This window comes from Mya arenaria, chromosome 12 (assembly GCF_026914265.1).
Source record: "Mya arenaria isolate MELC-2E11 chromosome 12, ASM2691426v1".
NCBI classification, from domain to species: domain Eukaryota; kingdom Metazoa; phylum Mollusca; class Bivalvia; order Myida; family Myidae; genus Mya; species Mya arenaria.
Genome location: NC_069133.1, coordinates 21100723 through 21122034, shown reverse-complemented (window position 1 = coordinate 21122034; position 21312 = coordinate 21100723). Strand labels below are relative to the sequence as shown.

Here is a 21312-nt window from a genome sequence, read left to right as displayed (position 1 = left end):
ACGTCACTCACTATTTACGCACTAGAACAAACACCACCGTGTCCTATCGTTACATCATGATCAGAGGTAAGACAGTTTATGAAAGTAATCGAGAAATTGAAATGTTTTGTCTTTCTCACAAGGATAGGTAGAATATGACCTCATATAATTCTTGATTCCTTACATGTATTTGGATTCCTCCACACTGTAGCCATTTTTTCAACTATTTGGGGAAAACACGACATGTGCGATCTAGCAAACTGGGAAGTTTTGTTTTGATGTTTGAAAAATGAAAATGGAAATGGAATGGACTTGGGGAAATAGGCTGATAGAAAAGGCCCCCCCCCCCTTGTTGAAAATCCCCCCCCCCCTTATTTTCACCCCTGTTTTCTGTATTCCATTATTTGTGGTGGCTACAAAGAACTCATGCACACATACAAACACACAAACATACACTATGACAGCCGATACAGCCGAAATGTCAAAATGTATATCAAGTATTTCGTATGATAAGAGATTCGGAAAACGTTTTCGATGTTGTGAGTGGTGTGGTGGTTACAGTAACATTGATTATCTCTTACTCGTTATGAAAAACTGTGCGCTCGAACATTCCGCGTGTCCAAGCTGTTTTGATAAATACAACGGCGTTTGTCCTGCTTGTTGGTTGAGCCATCCAGTAGCGTTAAAACACATTAAAGAAAGGAAACGATACTACAAGAAATTGGGTATCTCAGAAGGAAAAGATTATCTGACTAGAATCAAGCAAAGCGCAAGAAAACAGTTTAAGCGCTACTGGATGTTGAGATATGCATTATTTTAGGGCCACGGTTTTGAATATATCTTGCTGAAATCAACAAATGTTAAACAAAACGCATAATGACAAGCAATTGTATTGAGAACTGCCAGTGTGACGACTGTAAGTTTTTCAGATTGAATTATTATGACTGTATCCTTTTCAGATTGAATTATTATGACTGTATCGATAACTGCCAGTGCGACGACTGTAAATTGTACAGACAGAAGATGGATTTGAATGATTCCAATGCCATGAACTGTGAGATGGATGAGATGGCTAACACCGTAAAAACACAGAAATCAGACAACAGCAATACCTTACCGCAACAAACCGAATCGATGAGTGTTGATATGTTGGATAAGGAAATGTTCATGAATTATTATGAAATGTTCAAACCGCAGATGGATTTAAACGATTCCAGTTCCAATGCGGGAATGAAAAGAAAAGTGGAAAATGGTGAGATGGATAACATTGTAAAAAGACAGAAAATAGAATACAGCAATACCTCCCCCCAGCAAACCGAATCGATGAGAGTTGGTATGTTTGACAAGGACAATGACTGTATGGATCTTGTCCTTTCAGATGATGACGATATCGAGGATGGGAATTTTAGCGATGATCTTGAAAATTCTTCGCCGGCTTCCCCTTTGGATCATGATAAAGTTGCGAAAATACTTGAACAAATATACACTATTCAGGAGTCAAAATATGAGGCAGACCAGATCAGGAGGTGCGTTGAAATGTACAGAGAGATCAAGTATTGTGAGACGGAAGAAGCGAGGACAGCACTGAGACACAGTTCAAACGATTATGCTGAACCTGAGATTCTAAACGATTTTCTGTTGAAGCACATAGGCTATATGTGGGAAACGATAAAACCGTATTTATGAACAATGAACCTGGGGACTCTGAGTATCATGACTTTGGAGACATTTAGTGTGTTATGATGTTTCAAGTTTTTGTAGATAACGATTCAATTGTAAAATAAACATGAAAAAATGAAATATTCTTTGTCTTGTGTTTTCGTAAATGTGTAAAACGCAGCAAATATAGACAATAGTTTATTGTGTCACCAACGGTTAAGACTTGCCATGTTACTGTTGTCAAAACATTTGAATTACATAAACTGAATGAAATTAACTTGACACTATATTAGTGAAATATTTTTGAACCTCTTAAATAAAGTATGGCTCACAACAACGGTAAAAAAAACTCAAAATGTATTTCGTATGATAAGAGACTCGGAAAACGTTTCAGAGCTTGTCATTGGTGCGGAGGCTACAGTAACATTGACTATCGCTTGCTCGTTATGAAACAATGTGCATTCGAACATTCCGCGTGTCCAAGCTGTTTTGATAAATACGACGGCTTTTGTCCCGCTTGTTGGATAAACCACCCGGCACGAAAAATGAATAGAAGAAACATTAAACGTTACTACAAAAGATTGGGTAACTCAGAAGGAAAAGATTATCTGGCCAGAATCAAGCAAAGCGCAAGAGAACAGTTTAAGCAAAACGTACTGAGATTTGCGTTTCTAAGACTTAGGATAACAAAATATTAACATAAAAAACGAATGCTTTGAAATTGCTTTTTATTGAACTTCGTAATATTCACTTGTAAGTGGCAGAAGTAAAGTAATTCATGAAAAATCTTGAGTGTTTTCGTTGAATAGTTCCATACAGGCAGCTTCGTCTAAGGATTGCAGGTTGTCTGTTTGAGATTTCAAGCGCAAAACTTCGTCTTCCAATGCCGTGTTATTTTGCTTAAGCTGAGTGTTTTCCGCAGTCAGCTGTGACAGATTCAATGTCAAGCGTGTAACTTCGTCCTGCAATAGTTGACTATCGTCCGTATTCGAGTTGTGCACATGAGTTTGCTTATACCGATCGTTCTCTCTGATCAACCTGAACACCTTTTGCTGTAGTGCGCCACATTTCTTGCGATACTCGGTCGTTTCCAGTTTGTTTTGCAGAAATGTTTTTTCGATATTGTCAAGTATCGAGACGATTTCTTTGAACGTAGACTCGTGCTTGTTATCACCCATACATAGTCTCGCTACGAAGCCGGTAATTTGTAAATTAAGGTTGCTTATGTCCGTCATATTTCTATTGTGAGCGAGTTCAATATCAGTTTTATTTTCGATTTATATCATGGAATGCGATTTACTAGTGAATTATTTTTTTCATATTATAAGGCTTGAAATTTGTTACTTGTCATACACATTCTCAAACAATTATGTCAAGTCAAGCATCGACACAGCAAACAACGCCTTGTGAGAATACAAGTGAAAACGAGCAAAAAAGCGAATCTTCTTCTCAGCAACCCATGGATGATATCAAGGAATATGAAAAAATGATGGAGATGGCAGAAGATTATTTGCGAGATGCTGAAGAACAAAAATCGAGCGAAATCGAATCCATGCAAGTTGACAACCCAGACGGGGCAGCTTGTTATATGAGAAATTGCTGCGTTTGTGACGGATACTGTTATGATAGTGATAATTTTGAAGACATTGAGAACGTAGACGAGGAAGTAAAAATTGACGAAATTGAACCAAGCATTCAAGTAAATCAATTTCAGTTCACCGAACGACACAAGGAAAAACTAATAAAAGCTATTGATATTTTCTCTGAAGGAAGATTAACGAGAAAACGGAACACTCGCCACCTGAAACATTTGCAAACAACTCCTATTCAGACAAGTGGAACAAGAGATGTTTACAACTGGGTATCAGGATTGAAATTTTGCGCTATCTCGGAACACAAAAACCCAGTCGGCTACCCGTGTACCTATTACATCAGAATCAAACAGAACGAGTCAAATAAATCCGTTCGATGTTTTTTGTATTGCCATTGCTTTAGCACGCGATGCCAGAATCTTGTTGTTTCAAAATGTATATGGAATTTTAACATCGAAATACAATGATAATAAGCAGATCATGTGTTGTTTCATTTAATTTCAAAAATATTGCATATGTTCACGAAACATTTTTTGATTACAGTAAATAGCTTTCAGTATATGGTCATACTTAGCCATGCTTGAAAAGACATTTGATATAGCCGCCCTTAAGACACGATTAGGTAAATGCATGGTACATGGCTTAAAATAATGCTATGAGTGGAACGAATATAGTTCATATATAAAACTTATATTTTCTTCTCATGTCATACTTGTCAAAACCTACTGATCTAGTATATACAAATTATGGGTTTCAAGAAAACAATAAAAACGTGTTTAAAGAAGTTGCTAAGAAGGTCTGGTGCAAAACAGAAAAATATGGACAGTGTGCAATTGAATGCGAACATCAATATGGCAACTGAAATCCACACGTGCCCGAAACTATATCCATGTTTGATTTGTTTCAACAAGGGGGATGCTGAGAAAACAGAACAGAAAGCCCCAAGCCATCAGTGCCCTGAACTGTACCCCTGTTTGGTGTGTTTGGTGCAAGAAGACTCGTCGAGTGTTGACAAAACTTACAAAGTTGTTGAAAAGCTCAGTAGCAGAGACTTAGAGAGAAATGAGAATCACGAAGCACTTCGCCAGTTCTTCGCCAGGCGTGGGAGGCAATTTGTGCCAAAACAGTGTTAACAATAAATTGAGTGATGAACAGACAATGAATAGTAACAAAATAAAATGTATGAACTGTTCGTGTTTTATTGTGTTTATCTATAGTAATCTAGTTGGAATCACTTAAGCTTCAAGAACAACTATGCTTGCTCATAGTTATCAAACGAGTAATGGTCATATAGTCATATATATATATGTGCAAATCGCTATGCATAACTCCTCAAAGATACACAGAATGTATCGTAAAATGCTACAAAGTACGATACTTAAGCAAAATAAAACATGAAATAAAGTAAAACAATCACAGAATAATGTTACGATTTTCGGTACAAGCTATACTGAGCTGATTATTATAAGGGAAAGTGTTGTCTGTCGTATTCACTTGGATACGGTTGAACCATGTAAACAATACTCTTTGTGTGTAAAATTTGGGATATTTTCTGTGTTTGAAGGTACGACCTTGGTAGTTATAGTTTCTATAATGTGTTCGCGATTGAATCAAGCCGGGTTTATGCATATACAAGAGATATAAATGATTTTACGAGGTTTTAAACATTTCCAATTTCAGAAAATATTTCTACTTTCGATTTCGTTTTTCTGAAAATGAACAAACTTTTTTTTTCCTATTGTTTAATTTCATAAAACGATACATAATACATGATTAATATAATTTTAAATTATTTTTAATGAGTGTATTTTCTTTATTTTCGTAAAAGTTTAAAAAATAAATAAATAATGCAATTCATGGAATGATATGACGTGATATGTATGACGTCATATTGCAGAGTTCTCGCTGTGCGCTGGTCGGCCATCTTGAAAAATAAATTGTGAAGGTCGTATTTCCAGCTTTCCTGCGGTAAGTATGACATGAATGTTTAAAAGTTTTATGAGAAATTGTGTCTAAATATATGATGTATCATATTACCAACAAGTTTTGTCGATGTGTGCATTGAATTACGTAAAAACTTATGTCAAAAGAAATTGCTCCCAGCTCGTTTTAGAATGTTTCGAACATTCTCGAAGCCGATTTTAGAAACTTTAATTCTCGGCTAGATATGTTGAAAAACATAGTAAGCGGTGTTAATTCATATCTCTTGTCTTGTTTATGTCATATTTTGAATGATTTTAACTTTGTTTAGGGACCAAACTGACAGAAATAAGAAATGGCAAATCATGCGAGATTGATAAATATCTTCTTCTATTTGTTTGTTTGAAAAATATGTTGAAAATTATTTTTTTTAAACCAGATACGGCAGTTCAGATGCAGTCGTCCTGTGTGTCAGAAAGCTGGTGATCAAAATGGTTGAAGGCAGTACCCAAGAAAGTACATTTACAAGTAAGTAAAATCGCTGAAAATTAATTCCATGAATTGAACTGTCATATCATAATCTCAGTGCTTAGTCTGTTTGGAAATATGCTTGGAATAATTTTTATAAACTGATAATTTATCTAATAACAGACACTGTGTTTGATTTATTACATTGAACTGCTATTAGATAAATTTTCAGTTTGTGTTTGATATCTACCAATGCCATAAATGCATAATTTTGTTCCTGTTGTGAATGATAAGAAATGTTGGGAACATAATACCTTCTGCATGTGAACAGTTTTTCTGTTTCTGTTTGTATGTAGGAAGTATTTTGTTTTCAGGATTATTTCAACATTGTTGATGTGGATGAAATGTGCACTTAGCCATGCTTTTAATGGAATGAAAAATGTAAAAAACTAACAAGCAATATGTGCAGTTTTGTTGATAAAATGTTTTGTTTCAGAGTTGTGAGGAGAAACCTAGCCTATATAACCTGAAGCTCACCCAATATGCAGTGTGTTCTGCTTTGTCAATAACAAGTAAGTAATTTCACCAAATTTCATCAGAAACAAATCTCAAATTTACAATGAACAGTAAAGTTAACTCATCTTGGTACTTTAAATACTGAAACACTGAACCAACATGATTTGATTTTGCTCTTTTAACTTATTTCACATTATGGTAGCAAAATTACAGCTATGTGTCAGATTCGTGACATTTAGCATTTGTCATACATTTCACTCATTCAGTTGTCAAACCAAATGCTAAGTGTCAAATCGATTCATGATATTTAGCATGTGTCATACATTTCACTATATTATTTGTCAAACCGAAAGATGAATGTCAAATTATTTACACATGCTTAGCAGTTTATCATACATTTCACTTTATTATTTGTCAAACCAAAAGATGAATGTCAAATTATTTGAAGATGCTAAGCATCTTATCATACATTTTACTCTTTTTATGACAAATCGACTCACAAATTTAAGCAAACCAGGTGACGATGTACAAATAATTTAGGGTGACGAGCTTTTTGGTTACCTCGCCCAGCCCAACTGAAAGACTTAAAGTATATCTATAAGTCTTTTAGTTTGGTCGGGCGAGCGAGCCAAAATCTCGTCATCCCAAAATATTTGTACATCGTCACTTTGTGTGCTTAATTTTGAGATTCAAATAAATCGTTCTAAATTCAATGTAAAAAAAAGTTTCATAAGGGGGGTACTCAGCGTGAAAAAACTACATCGCTTAAACGCAAATGCGCTTTGGTAGGTATATAGCTAAAAAACGAATGCGCTATGGTGAAAATCCAAAGTCAAAAATTTTGAAAAAAATGAAAAGTTGTCAAAAAAATCATAATTTTAAGCACGTTGTTAGTGTACTGCTCTGTCATTTGTAAATCAAAACTGAGAGAATGGTTAATATGTTTTGAGACTAAGCATTTACAACTCACTGCAAATATTCTTTGGTGGTCGAAGACTTAATAGAAGTTAATTAGCCAGTGTTCATATTTAGTAAATGAAAATTAGTGAGTTAAAGCTTATATTGTTAAGTTTTATTGTATATCATCTGGCAGGGAAAACAAGATCATTTAAGATTCATGTTTTTGGTGGCAAACAAATTGAACAAGTATTGTTCTTATTTTACTCATTGATGTTTTCATTTTTCAACAGAAATGTTTTGTTTTTTCAGCTCTGTATGGCTGGTCTGACCTCAGTGGAGGTTGTTCGTTTAAATGGTTTCGGGACATTGAAGTAAAACAACACGAGGTAAAATACAAAGTGCTTATTTATTTTTTAACTTGTTTATCCAGTAGTATATGATAAACAGTTTTTGAACTTGTTCATCCAGTATTATATGGTACATACAACAATAATGTAGAATATTAAATCACTGAGTTGCGGCTTCTCTGAACAAACATCTGTTCACTTTATGTCCACAGTTTTTTGAGAAACAAACAGGGCATCTGTTTTCCCAGTTTGTAGATTTTCTCGTTTTGCAGAATGTCCCACCAAGAGTGAAGGGCTGCCTGTTTGCTTCAGATTCCCAGTCCTCCTCGCTGATGATTTCTGAAGTCCTTACGCAGTCACCCCAGTCTTCAACCTCAGTTTGTACAGGTGATAATGTTTTTGAACCATAGTTCATTGTCATGTCATTGGAGTTGTTCAGCTGCTCCAGTTCTGACTGTAACTCTGTTTTGAGTACAGCAAGTCTAGCCTCAAGAATGGCAATTCTCTTAATTTTGCGATTAAGTCTCTCCATTGTACAGATCATAAATTGCTGTAGTTTTCAAGTTTTGTAATGATATTAAGTATGCGTTACATATTAAATATGCACAAAAATAATGCATTCGATCTGCATTTCACAAGTGTAAAACATCACAAATGAATGGTATTTCAATCTACTTTTTTGTCAAACCATATGACATTATTTGTTCATGACATTTAGAAATAGTCATACAATGCAAATTCTTCTAGTACACAATCGCAAATAAATAATTCTTTCAGTTGTCAAACCAAATGCTAAGTGTCAAATCGATTCATGACACTGAGCATTTATCAAACATTTCACTCTATTATTTGTCAAAACAAAAGATGAACGTCAAATTATTTACAGATGCTAAGCAGTTTATCATACATTTCACTTTATTATTTGTCAAACCAAAAGATGAATGTCAAATTATTTGAAGATGCTAAGCATCTTATCATACATTTTACTCTTTTTATGACAAATCGACTCACAAATTTAAGCAAACCAGGTGACGATGTACAAATAATTTAGGGTGACGAGCTTTTTGGTTACCTCGCCCAGCCCAACTGAAAGACTTAAAGTATATCTATAAGTCTTTTAGTTTGGTCGGGCGAGCGAGCCAAAATCTCGTCATCCCAAAATATTTGTACATCGTCACTTTGTGTGCTTAATTTTGAGATTCAAATAAATCGTTCTAAATTCAATGTAAAAAAAAGTTTCATAAGGGGGGTACTCAGTGTGAAAAAACTACATCGCTTAAACGCAAATGCGCTTTGGTAAGTATATAGCTAAAAAACGAATGCGCTATGGTGAAAATCCAAAGTCAAAAATTTTGAAAAAATTGAAAAGTTGTCAAAAAAATCATAATTTTAAGCACGTTGTTAGTGTACTGCTCTGTCATTTGTAAATCAAAACTGAGAGAATGGTTAATATGTTTTGAAATTAAGCATTTATCATTTTTGTAAAAATCCAATGTTATAAATGAAACCAAAATTTACCAGAGTAAACATTAATGTGCTATTGTATGTAAGAATGTTTCGTCTTTTACACGTTTCATTTCATTTTTTCAGATGAGATGCCATACACAGGGGATCCGACAGAAGACAGCAGACAGAATTCGTCGATCTATTTGAAATGTCATTGTTTATTTGAAAAAAGATACCTATCCACACTTGTTCGTTTTAAAATATTGTTTGTATTATATGTGCTTTGTACCGTTGCTTTTTGTTTATCAGTAATTCTCCAACACTTGTATTTCGTGTTTTACATGAACATTGAAAATTTATCATACAGTAAATCATTTCGAAAATGAAATTTAAATGGAGAAATACTGATTTATCTGTTTGCTTTTAATGTTTGTGCTGTCTTGCTTACCCCAGTAACGCGGGTCTTGTTTGCTATTGTGAGTACTGTTGTTATTTGTTTTGGCCATCCAAAGTATTGTTCACGAAAGATAACACATTTTTTTCATAAAATTGGTTACATTTTGGTCTGTCGATTTTTTTCAATGAAACCACAGTCAAACGGTTTTTTCACTATATTTTTTTTATGAGAAACAGCCAGACTTGGTCACGGCTGAAACCGAGGAACATTTGTGATTGAACAAAATTTTAGCAGTAATACTGCTTGTAATTCATAAATTTATTAAGCTTTGGTCTTGTCATATTGATTACGATATTGGTTGGAACATAACTTGGTAAAATGGTAAACATTTTGATAGTGTGTACAAGAGCAAAATTTGCACTGCATTTTAAAATGTGTCATTTTTGTGAAATGCTGTTGACAAAATGATTTGTTTGCTCGTGCCAGCATGGGTCGACGAGATTCGTTTCTCACTGTCCTTTATGCGGCGGTTTAGGATGCAAGCCTGTTGTTTTGTCAATGTCTATAAAGTTCAGCTTGAATGAAAATTGAAATCAATATTGCAAGATCAAGCACTTTTTAAAAAAAAAATGTTAGAATGTAGATGCGTTGTGAAATGCTGTTGACAAAATGATTTGTTTGCTCGTGCCAGCATGGGTCGACGAGATTCGTTTCTCGCTGTCCTTTATGCGGCGGTTTAAGATGCAAGCCTGTTGTTTTGTCAATGTCTATAAAGTTCAGCTTGAATGAAAATTGAAATCAATATTGCAAGATCAAGCACTTTTTAAAAAAAATGTTAGAATGTAGATGCGTTGTGAAATACAAGTGAATGTACTAGGCTCATTGCATTCTTAGTTTGGTTTCGAAGTGCAAAACTTCATTCATCACAAATATTCCTCTTGAACGACCGAACATTGATATGTGGCAATGTTTTCGTTCAGCAAAATGATTTGGCAAAAGTAATTTAAAGGCTAGCATGAGTATGGAGGTGTCGTTAGACCAGCTTAGTATTGGTGTAAGGTGGTGTACAGTGCCAATACTAGGAACCGCTCATGTTCACCATGTCACGCTACAGGCAATGAAAAATAGGGAGTGGCAACCTCTTTGTATTGCCGTGGTCCGACACTCCACACAGTCTTTACAATGAGAGGGGAAATATAGGCAATCGGATGCTTCTTCCTAAGTGTGCCTTGTCGAGTAACTGCCTTTGGCGTTGCCTTTATTTTCAAATTTGTGAACAAATAAAACTAGGTTAGGACCACATAATAGGGTTACGATGAAAATTAGGTTTCCCTTTTAATGCTTGAAGATAACAGCCACTGGCGTTATACTTCAAAAAAAATGGCTCGAAATACACATATCACACAAACATTCAACATTTCAACATTTTATCTGCAACATTTTTCATTTTTCAAAAAAATACTCAGATGTACAAAAATAATGCAAAACATGAACAGCAAATTCACAAATTCTGCTGTGTTGAAATTTAAAAAAATCAAACATGAGATTGTATGAAAAAGCTTCTTTTTTATTTTCAAACAATTGAGATATCACAATCATTAGCCATATGTACAAAAATAATGCAACTCTGAATTGTAATTTCATGCTCTCAACAAAAAAATATGCATCGAAAATTGTGAAAAATTGTGAACAATTGTGAAAATCTAAAAGTTGACGAGGATCTCAAGATTTCAAAAAAACGAACTATAGGCTTTATTTCACACAATACTTCATGAAAAAAAATCAAATCTTCATAATGTTCATAATCTAGAAATTAACGAGGGATCTAAAGATTTCATAAAAAAATTATAGGCTTCATTTACCCAAAAAATTATAGGCTCATGCAAATCTTTCAAAAAATTATAGGCACATGCAAATCTCACAGATCTCACAATCATAAGCCATATGCACAAAACATGCAGCTAAGTCCATGAAACATGAAAAATTGATATCTTTCTGAGACTGGCGTTCACACAATGTCTCATGAAAAAAATCAAATCTTCATATTGTTGAAAAATTATAGGCTCATACAAATCTCTCAAAAAATTACAAATCTCACAATCATAAGCCATACCTTCAACATTTGTGCTCTGAAACTAGCGTTCATACCAGTTTTCATGAGAAAAAAATTAAAATCTTCATATTGTCGAAAATCTAGAAATTAACGCGTGATCTCAAGATTCCAAAAAAAGATTATAGGCTTCATTTATTCAAAAAATTATAGGCTCATGCAAATCTTTCAAAAAATTATAGGCTCATGCAAACCTCTCAAAAAATTGCAAATCTCACAATCATAAGCTATATGCACAAAAAACACCAAGTCCATGAAACTTGAAAAAATTGATATCTTACTGAAACTGGCGTTCACACAAGATCTCATGAAAAAAAAATCAAATCTTCATAGTGTTGAAAATTATAGGTTTCATTTATTCAAAAAATTATAGGCTCATGCAAATCTCTCAAAAAATTACAAATCGCACAATCATAAGCCATATGCACAAAAAAATGCAGCTAAGTCGATGAAACATGAAAAATTGATATCTTTCTGAGGCTGGCGTTCACACAAGATCTCATGAAAAAAATCAAATCTTCATAGTGTTGAAAATTATAGGCTTCATTTATTCAAAAAATTATAGGCTCATGCAAATCTTTCAAAAAATCATAGGCTCATGCAAATCTCTCAAAAAATTACAGATCTCACAATCATAAGCCATATGCACAAAAATACAGCATCAAGTCCATGAAACATGAAAATTGATATCTTTCAGAGACGTTCACACAAGGTCTCATGAAAAAAATCAAATCTTCATAATGTTGAAAATCTAGAAATTAGCGAGAGATCTCAAGATTTCAAAAACAAATTATAGGCTTCATTTATTCAAAAAAATATAGGCTTCATTTATTCAAGAAAATATAGGCTCATGCAAATCTCTCAAAAAATTACAAATCTCACAATCATAAGCCATATGCACAAAACATGCAGCTAAGTCCATGAAACATGAAAAATTGATATTTTACTGAAACTGGCGTTCACACAAGATTTCATGAAAAAAATAAAATCTTCAAAATGTTCAAATTCAACAAATCGACATTTGCAGCAAATCTCTCAAATCTCACAATCATAAGCCATATGCACAAAAATGCAGCATCAAGTCCATGAAACTTGAAAAATTGATATCTTTCTGAGACTGGCGTTCATACAAGATTTTCATGAAAAAAATCAAATCTTCATAATGTTGAAAAAATTATAGGCTCATGCAAATCTCTCAAAAAATTACAAATCTCACAATCATAAGCCATATGCACAAAACATGCAGCTAAGTCCATGAAACATGAAAATTGATATCTTTCGGAGACTGGCGTTCACACAAGATTTCATGAAAAAAATAAAATCTTCATAATGTTGAAAAAAAATATAGGCTCATGCAAATCTCTCAAAAAATTACAAATCGCACAATCATAAGCCATATGCACAAAAAACACCAAGTTCATGAAACTTGAAAAATTGATATCTTACTGAAACTGGCGTTCACACAAGATTTCATGAAAAAAATAAAATCTTCATAATGTTGAAAAAAATTATAGGCTCATGCAAATATCTCAAAAAATTACAAATCGCACAATCATAAGCTATATGCACAAAAAACACCAAGTCCATGAAACATGAAACATTGATATTTTACTGAAACTGGCGTTCACACAAGATTTCATGAAAAAAATAAAATCTTCATAATGATCAAATTCAACAAATCGACATTTGCAGCAAATCTCACAGATCTCACAATCATAAGCTATATGCACAAATTCCACCAAGTCCATGAAACTTGAAAAAAATGATATTTTGCTGAAACTGATATCACATAATCTTCATAGAAAAACTACTTCATTCACAGATTTCAAAATCTCGAGCCATTTGTACAATAATAATGCGGAATCAAGTGATAATTCTGGAACTATTTCATATGAGCGTATAAATAAAAACGGTAAAAAAAATAGTCCTAACCATTTATGCACAATTATAATGCGATGCGCATTAATTTTGGCCATCGGGTATATAAGCTCGACATTTTTCAATATTCGTCATTCCAGTAGCAAGCTCTTAGCTCAGAAGTGCTGTTAGTCTGCTGGGAGCCCAAAGTGGGTTTGAACTTCTCAGATTTCTCCTCGCACTATGAACTTGGTGCATCAGAGATACAGAGAAAATATCTGAGAGGTTTTTTGACCTTCTGGTTTGAACATGAGAACCGTATGTCGCGATACCTCATAGTTTTTCGCTCTTGAGTCTGGCCAGCTCATGTTGTCGATCACTTTGACATCGCCTGACGAATACGATCATTCTCTGTGATAGCCATTAGATCATATACAAAAAGCGATTTTGGCAAGTGATTTGTTATTTGCGTCTGGTAGCATGAGCATAGAAGTATAGCTTCGACGAGATTTGTTTCTCATTGCTCAATATGCTACGGTCTTGGATGCAATGCAATGATTTTGTCAACTTCGCAAAAACATTTTGGCAAAAGTAAAATTTGAGAGGCTACCATGAGTATGGAGGTGTCGTTAGACCAGCTTAGTATTGGTGTAAGGTGATGTACAGTACCAATACTAGGAACCGCTCATGGTCATCATGTCGCGCTACAGGCAATGAAAAATAGGGAGTGGCAACCTCTATGCTCACGAGTACCCCTTTTCTGTACGCTAGTGCATGCATAGAGAGTGGACGAAGCGAATGGGGCGCTAGTCCTAAGTGTGCCCTGTCGAGTAGTTGCCTTTAGCGCTGCCTCAGTTTTTTTTCAAAATTCAAAATTCAATCGCTTCTTTGCTCATAAGTTGCGATACATAAAAGGAAATGCTTTCTGAGATTAAAGTTAGCATTTCCTGCCTGCAAGTAAAGCGAGCAAATATGCCTCTATGTGCTTAAGAGGTGTGTTTGAAAGTGAACTCTGTAGCCTTCTCTTAGATCAAAAGAGAAATAAGTCTACGAGTTTTCGAGCCTAGCTTGTGGTTGAGGTACTTGAAGTTGATCGCAGAAATCCCTTCTTTGATCGGACAATGCGGCTGAGGCACTCGATTCTTGCCCCAGTACAGGCCTTCTTGTATCAGACATCACTTGTTCGGCGTTGTACCTACAACGAGTCAGCAATACCCCGTTTGTTACACCCGAGTAGTCCAGCACTCTACATTAAAGGTGTAACAAATTGTAGAAGGTCGCCTGGAAGGCCTCTAATGGGTGCTGATTTTGCGTAGTGTATGACACTAGGAAAATAGGTTTCTGGCTCAGAGTTACCGTTTTCCGATCTCGCTCTTACTAAAACAATCGCTTCTTTGCTCATAAGTTGCGATACATAAAAGGAAATGCTTTCTCAGATCATAGTCAGCATTTCCTACCTGCAAGTAAAGCAAGCAAACTTGCCTCTATGTGCTTAAGAGGTATGTTTGAAAGTGAACTCTGTAGCCTTCTCTTAGCTCAAAAGAGAAATAAGTCTACGAGTTTTCGAGCCTAGCTTGTGGTTGAGGTACTTGAAGTTGATCGCAGAAATCCCTTCTTTGATCGGACAATGCGGCTGAGGCACTCGATTCTTGCCCCAGTACAGGCCTTCTTGTATCAGACATCACTTGTTCGGCGTTGTACCTACAACGAGTTAGCAATACCCCGTTTGTTACACCCGAGTAGTCCAGCACTCTACATTATAGGTGTAACAAATTGTAGAAGGTCGCCTGGAAGGCCTCTAATGGGTGCTGATTTTGCGTAGTGTATGACACTAGGAAAATAGGTTTCTGGCTCAGAGTTACCATTTTCCGATCTTGTTTGTGCGGTGGGTAACCTGACCAATGCCAGTCACAAGTCTGGATGAAAAACAGGGAGTGACCACATTACATAACAAAAATACTTTTTACATTGAATGTTTGACATTATAACAATTGTAAACTTTTGCTTGTGTTTGATTTCATGAAAGCAAATGTTTTATGTATAATTATGTATATTGATATGTTTTCAATGCTATGTATGTTTGTACGTTGTTATCGGCTTACATATTGAATAAAACAGAAACTGAAATTAGAAGCATTAGTTGTGTTATTTGTAACTTTTTTATCATGAGAAATTATCAATTGTTATTCAAACGGGAGTGACCACTTCAAGTTCACGATAAAGCAATTTTTGATTTCATCTCATGTTATCAAAAATGGTATGATTTTTTTCAAAATTGTAATCCTTCGCATAGTGGTAGAAACAAAATAATTCAGTGTTATTATTGCATTATAATTGTAAGCTCTTATAACTCGAGTATCATTCATTTATTCATTTATTCAGTTGATGTCAACCATGTCAGACGCAACTTTTAACTTGGTAAAACAGTTGGTAGATCGTATGCAACACAGTGAAACTCAATTGTTGCACATGAAGACTATCGTAGTTAACAACAGCAGACACGTATCTGGCGTCTTGAGAAAACTTTCGCCACTAATTCGTAAAATTGTAAAATCACTTTACAAAATAGTTTCATCAAAAAAAACTCCTAGCAAGATGAGCCAACCAGAAATTAGATCTGGAGATGTGTTACAACTGGCAAGGAAAATGAAACGTGACTTAAAAAACTACAGAATTGAGTTGAACACAATATCAGAACGTTGTGGCAGGGAGAAGGCTATTGACATTTTATCCGAAATCCGATCGGTATCCAAGATATTTCGAAAAGTATCAACGCTCGGAGATCTTCTTTGCAATCATCTTAGCAGAGAGACAAGCATCCAAAAGGAGTTGCACTTAAAAAACGATGAAAAAAACATTTGTCAAATTTGTGTTACGGACAAAAAGTGTATTGTATTTACGCCTTGTGGTCATTTGACTTGTCATGAATGTTCAATCAAAACTAGTAAATGTTATTTTTGCCGAACTGTTGTTATCGGAAAATATCAAATTTATGAATAAATCGTAAACAATTATTTGTATTTTTGCTTCCTGATTATTTCATTTTCCGGTAAGGTGAACTGTGCTAATCACTCAAACACTACCAGTTCTGATTCACACAGTTATGCTGTAGACAGCCGCAATACGCTAGTTAGCTCAAATTTCTAACATTGGTTTGCAAAGTTGTTGAATGCAAGTTCGAGAAATAATGTATACGCTTTTTAGAGTACTTCAAACTATTTAAACATACAGTAGTGACTGTACTTTTCACTAACTATGGCAAAACGATATACTGACATCGTTGGGTTTGCTGGACTACAGTACAATGATTATTTCAAAACATTCTGTTGGGAATGCCAATTGTGTTGTGCTGGAGTCTTTACGTTAGAACCTTGTCAACGACATGATCTTTTGAACATTTTCCCTCCAGCTGGCTACTGCCAAAACTGTTTTCGATATGTGTGGTACTGTAATGATTGTAAGGCTGATGGAACGCCACCAAAAGTGCGAATGAGAAACTATTGTTTGTCATGTTTCTTCCACCGATTTGAAAATCTTGCAATCTTGGCCGGCTAACCCTGACGTGGTTGAAGAAAGTTTTCGATTGATTGTGACAATTATCTTGTTTCACAAAATAAAAAATAAAAACTTGAAATAAATTACTTTGTTTTTGTATCTGATACCAAGACGCTCATTTTTTTCTCTGATGATTTTCAATTTTCATTTTCTCTGATGATTTTCAATTTTCATTTTCAATTTTCATTCTCAATTTTCATTCTCAATTTTCATTCTCAATTTTTCACATTCGTCATTTTCAAACAATTTTCAAACAATATCCTCGTGGGACTAAACGCACTCATCGCCGATATCGGGTTGTACTATGCTTCTGACGTCACAAAAATAATTTATGTACTATATTATGACACTGTTTACTATATAAGTGTCATAATTTAGAATACAACCTACATGTTCAACCAATGAGATTGCAGATAGGCAACCAGTAAGTAGTAGACTTCATCATTAAGAATTTTAACGTTCGCACGTGTTTAAAGGTCCGCCTGTTGCCAGTCATCCGATACACACTCTCAGCTTCAGATATGCGTCGACAATGTACCATCCAATAAGGGTGTATTCTAAGACAGTTAGATTACATAAAGTGATTGTTTATTATTAAGAAGGACTCGTTCGCTACGCTCACTCCGACCATTCTTAATAATTAAGAATTCACTTTATGCCATTTAACTATTACTGAAGGAACAGGTTATCACATTGGTACTCCCTTAACTGGGCTCTGAATTAGAGTGCCTTACTGAGAAATGTTTGGAATTCTCGGTGCTGGTTAAAAGCACGGGACGGCTGTCCTCCGTGTCTTTGTGCCTTACACCGGCCACCTCATTCCAAGGATCCATTCCAAATTATTTAGGGTATCGCGCCCTGGTCTGGGCATATTACATTATGTTTCTTTAACAGTTGTTAACTAGATGTGACTGGAAATTGCTGTCACTTAAACTCATGCCACTTATGACATTTGAATTCCCTTTGAGTTGTAATAGCACATATGTCAAGTCATAACGCACCAATAGCCGAAAGCTGCACTATCACATATTGACAGTTTCGGCGTTTGTTTTTGTCTAAGAATCGGCTGATTTTTGCATCAATGCTATCCATTCAGTCATATTAAGATAATTACCGTTAGAACCGACCTCAATTGTCTGAAAAACTGCCGAAACATTAATTTGTCTTAAAGCGTTAGTAACCCTATTAGCCATAAAACATAAATGTTCGAACAGTTTTATGAAAAACTGCGATCTAATATTTTGTAGGCAGTCTTAAATACTAAAATATCACTGGTTCAAGACCTGCGCACAAATGCTGGCTTATTCCAAAACAAAAAACAAACAAAAAGTTGCAAAACTGTCAATCTGAGAAATATCAGCTTTAACAACAATTTAACACGAGATGCAACGCATTATGAAGTGGTGCAACTACCAGATTTGGCCAAGTAACCCTAACTCTTGTTGCACCCTCTTTGACATTTCATTTTCTCAATTAAACAACGTTTCTTACCTCTTGTTAATTTTTCTACAACTAACTTCCGTTACTAGCACCATTTTATTCCTGCAACGATTTGACACGGTGTATATCAGAACTTTATTTGTTACACCAAAGCCAATAACACTACTAGATCAAGGCTGTTTACTAGATCAATGCTGTTTGGTGATTTGGCATAATATCATACATCATAATTCCCACGCAGTTGAAAACAACATTGTATTCCAAACAGAACCTATACATTTAAAGCGAGTATTATTGAAAAAGTATTACAACGACTTTGCACTAGCAACGCATAAGTTATATTCCCCAAACAGCAGCATCATAATCAATCCGCATGAGGTCGCCTTTACATATTAACACACATATACACAGACATGATGAAAATAAATAATTTAGATAAACATCAGGTCGATGTTCCAAGCAATAAAGCAGCATCTTTTTTCATGCGAAACTATATTTTGAAGAGCAGTAGTTATGTTAATGTATGTTGGATAATAACAATACTCAGCCAAGCATGTGCGTTTAGTACTCATCAAACGACGGAGAAACACATTAAATTAATGGATAAATTCTTTCATTTAGTACAGTTTTGCATTCATAACATCAAAAAGTATGTATTTAAAGTACGTATTTAAAGTACGTTAATTAAGTAGGTATTTAAAGTACGTTTGTAAAGTACGTATGTAAAATATGTATGTAAAGTACGTATTTAAAGTACGTTTGTAAAGTATGTATGTAAAATATGTATGTAAAACGTATTTAAAGTACGTTAATTAAGTAGGTATTTAAAGTATGTATTTAAAGTACGTTAGTAAAGAATGTATGTAAAGTACGATAGTTAAGTATGTATTTAAAGTACGTTAGTTAAGTATGTATTTAAAGTACGTTAGTTAAGTATGTATTTAAAGTACGTTTGTAAAGTATATATTTAAAGTACGTTAGTAAAGTATGTATTTAAAGTACGTATTTACAAAAAGAAATGGTTTGATGCGAAACAGTCGCGAACCCATTAATTTTGTGCAAGTGCATGCTAACAATCTTTAACCTTTTTAGTGGTCTACATAATATTGTGTAAACTACCAACTTACACTGTTTATATCTACCGCTTCACCTGATTAAAATCAATTACGACTGACTGCTGATTTACTGAAATAAATTAATGTAGTTGCAAACACGAAGTATACAGCGTTCTCGTTTGACAAAAAAGTATATTGACCATTAAATACAGTCACAGTATTATACTAAGTGCAATCATAAGAATGAAATTATTCTTACAGAAAATTACACAAATTAATTGTCATTTAAACGTGTATGAAATTAAATCCAGCATGTTAAAAAGCACTTAAACCTTTGTAAATTCATGTTACTAAACTTTACTTTAGAGGTTTTTTGCCTTTAATGCTTTACAACAACTTGAAGTTCACCTGAATGCACACTACGTTAATTTCAATGCACTTTCTATTCAATTTGTTGCCATACGTTTAATGAACAAACCTTGACACTTGATACCGATAAAAACAATTCAACATCATCATGCATTGGCCCAGCTACAAATAACCCCAACATGCAAATAAAAGCTACTCGAACACTTTGAACTACTCAAATGTTTGTTTTATTTTAGCCAAAGTTTGGTGTTCATTTAAACTACGTGTAGGGTGTATTACTTGATTTTATAGCTATCAATGCATATATAACTATGTGAAATTCACATATAAAAGTCCCAAAACTCACATAGAACCATCGGACCTACAAGTTTTTTAGGCCTAGCTACGCCCCTGAAATACAAAAGGGGGGTGCATGTCATAGCAATATAGTACATCACAATTCAGTGATATATTAACATCAACTTCGAAACAGAACATACAATAACATGAATGAATAAGCTTGAATGTAACAACATTCATAGCCAGAGATAGTGACATTACAGTGTTATTATAAGTATACAGCTATTAAGGATGTAAAGTATTTGAAACAAATGATATTTTATCAATTTTATGCATAAATTGGAGTGTAACGGAAAAATAAATTATCGGCCCACTAGACATTGAACATGGAAAGTTCGCGAAAATATTATTTTAGCTATATCGCACTTGTCAAGTTTCTATTTAAATGCTTGTTTCAGAGAATTTGCAACCCTGGCATGTTTGAGCTTTTCACCATCGTCGTCAGGCGCTTGTTTCAATATGCGTACGCACTGTTCCGCAGCTAGAAACTTTATTAGTTCAATCAGGCTGTGTATATCACGTGATAAATTGCGTCATATATGCTACGTCGGAAGGCAACATTTTGTCTGAAACAAAGGGCAGCCTATGTCGCTTAAAGAGCCCCGCATTTTTTTGATTACCGACATTTGATAAAGTCATTAGTTTCATCAAACACTTCGACAAACCTGTTTCCAAAATCATGTTTTGACAGTGCTCCGTCAGACGGCCGTATTGTGCAATGGTTTGTCATTCTTGCGGCATATGGACAGTTAATGCACATCAAGGTTTTTTAAAATAAAAGGTACATTTATTGAAAATATGTTGTTATTGTCTAGAGGGAATTGAATACATATATCTGAGTAGTTGTGCACATACAGTAATCAACCTCCAGATCCTACAAATTTAATAAGAAAATGTTTCAATGAATATTTCCTTAACAACCTATATATATCCGGAATTAATTCCAACGTTTTGTCTGCAGTAGAACTAAAACTTTGTTATATAATTAGTCTACACACAAAGATCTGTTTTGCTTGGTTTAACATGACGGTCTCAATAGTTGGCCATAACACTGCAACTTTCGGTAGTCAACAAACGTCTCAAATGGAGTAATATAAAGGACAAGTAGCTCAAACTCTTTACTTATGCTGCGAAAGAATCCATGTATAATTTATTTAAAATAAGATGAGCACGTTTTAAGCCAAGCATATCATCTTCATATTAGTGTGTCCAAATTTCGCATCCTTAACGCGCTCTCAGTATGATTACAAATTCAGTGTGTGTATACCACGTGATAAATTACGTCATAAATGCTACGTCGGAAGGCAACCTTTTGCTTCATGTATTGCCTTAGTCTGGAGTTCCTTCCCCTAACACTATCGTT

General features: G+C 34.6%; 1 long non-coding RNA gene across 1 annotated transcript; it reads left to right on the top strand.

Moving 5' to 3' along the window:
- Positions 1-4570: 4570 nt before the first annotated feature.
- On the top strand, positions 4571-9072 carry LOC128211576 (uncharacterized). Its single transcript, XR_008257308.1, has 7 exons — positions 4571-4794; positions 5128-5198; positions 5590-5678; positions 6115-6190; positions 7344-7420; positions 7654-7768; positions 8972-9072. It is a non-coding gene; the product is annotated as an uncharacterized LOC128211576 (long non-coding RNA).
- Positions 9073-21312: the final 12240 nt, after the last annotated feature.